Genomic DNA, 2,150 nt, shown 5'->3' on the forward strand with positions numbered 1-2,150 from the left:
GTTCTGTTCTAGTTCTGTTCTAGTTCTGTTCTAGTTGTGTTCTAGTTCTGTTCTAGTTCTGTTCTAGTTCTGTTCTAGTTCTGTTCTAGTTCTGTTCTCGTTCTGTTCAAGTTCTGTTCTAGTTCTGTTCTAGTTATGTTCTAGTTATGTTCTAGTTCTATTCATGTTCTGTTCTACTTCTATTCTTCTTCTAGTTTTGTTCTACTTCTGTTTTAGCTCTATTCTATTTCTCTTCTATATATGCCTGCTCTAGTTCTCTTTAAGTTTCAATTCTATTCTAGTTCAGTTTGAGTTCTCTTCTTTTTTAGTTTTGTCTCAGTTCTATTTATATAGTGTACCTGCAATTCGTATTGATCTTTACACCAACTATAATTATTTTGTTGGATTTTTTTATTGTAATATTGCGTTACGAATACTAATAAGCCAAGGAAACGTTTATTTACCTTATGCAGACAATGGGAATAACAAATAGGTGTTTTCCTGTCGTTTGCTATTTTTTCATTTCAAAATTGTTTTTGTTTATTTTGAATACTCCTCCGCAGTACACAAAAACTTTAATTAAACGCCAAATTGTTTAAGTTGTTTTTATTTTCTTAAACATTCAATATAATATTAATTAAATACATGTAGTTAATCAATTGTTTGTTCCACACTATCAACCCATTAACCCTTTTATTAAACATTTATTTCGTTAACGAATTCATGTCCTCTTTTCTATTGTTTTCTAATTTTCAATTACAGGTTAGTACAATTAACTCAAAAGTCTATCATACTGCTACGTTTTTGGGTCTTTTGCCAGCGCAAATGATTAATGTTTATTTGGGTTCGACTTTAAGGTCAATGCATGAAGTCCTCAATAATCATGGGACTGCGGTGACGGGTTATATTAGTTTTGGTGTTGAGGTAAGTGTTGTATATATTATTTTAAATGACTAATATTACAAATTACACTACATAATAATAAATTGTTTAAATAATTAATTAAGTTGTCTGTCGTTAGCTTTTTTTGTACATTAATTTATTTCAAATATATTGAAATGGGAAAATAACAAGTACAAAAATTAACTACTCAATTTAGCGCGCACATGTGTCATAAATTTAACAAAAGGGAAAAAACTTAGTTTTTTTTTATTTAGCAAACAAAAAAAACATTGTTAGTTTGTTTATGAATAAACACAAATGTTTCTATTATACATAGACTCATATGTATGTATGTACATTAAACATAGTGTTGTGATAAGTAAATGACATTTGTTTGATTTTTTATTAACATTTTTTTCTATATTTGGGATTTTTTTGGGTGCTTAAATTTAAATTAGTACTTTTTTATTTAACATTTGCACAGCCTAAAAGTATGTTTGGAATTTCTGACTACAGATTAGTATTGCCAGTTGATATTTTATGAAAAACAACTAATTATAATTCTAGTTCAGTTCTCCTTCAGTTCTCGTTTAATTCTAGTTCAGTTCTAGTTCTAGCTCTAGTTCAAAATTTCTAGTTCAGTTCTAGTTCAGTTCTAGTTCTGTTCTAGTTCAGTTCTAGTTCAGTTCTAGTTCAGTTCTAGTTCAGTTCTAGTCCAGTTCTAGTTCTAGTTCAGTTCTAGTTCAGTTCTAGTTCAGTTCTAGTTCAGTTCTAGTTCAGTTCTAGTTCAGTTCTAATTCAGTTCTAGTTCAGTTCTAGTTCAGTTCTAGTTCAGTTCTAGTTCAGTTCTAGTTCAGTTCTAGTTCAGTTCTAGTTCAGTTCTAGTTCAGTTCTAGTTCAGTTCTAGTTCAGTTCTAGTTCAGTTCTAGTTCAGTTCTAGTCCAGTTCTAGTTCAGTTCTAGTTCAGTTCTAGTTCAGTTCTAGTTCAGTTCTAGTTCAGTTCTAGTTCAGTTCTAGTTTAGTTTTGTTCAGTTTTAAATCAGTCCTAGTATATAGTCTAGTCTAGTCTATAGTCTAGTCTATATTCTAGTCTATAGTCTAGTCTATAGTCTAGCCCATAGTCTAGTCTATAGTCTAGTCTATAGTCTAGTCTATAGTCTAGTCTATAATCTAGTCTATATTCTAGTCTATAGTTTAGTCTATAGTCTAGTCTATAGTCTAGTCTATAGTCTAGTCTATAGTCTAGTCTATATTCTAGTCTATAGTCTAGTCTATAGTCTAGTCTATAG

The 2,150-nt window shown here is 30.0% G+C and overlaps 1 protein-coding gene across 1 annotated transcript in view; it reads right to left on the reverse strand.

The window, feature by feature from the left end:
* The window catches only part of LOC111682458 (protein aardvark), a 10,954-nt gene that overhangs the window by 797 nt on the left and 8,007 nt on the right, over window positions 1-2,150 (reverse strand). The window lies entirely within an intron of this gene.

The sequence above is a fragment of the Lucilia cuprina genome, chromosome 5 (genome assembly GCF_022045245.1).
Source record: "Lucilia cuprina isolate Lc7/37 chromosome 5, ASM2204524v1, whole genome shotgun sequence".
Lineage (NCBI taxonomy): Eukaryota > Metazoa > Arthropoda > Insecta > Diptera > Calliphoridae > Lucilia > Lucilia cuprina.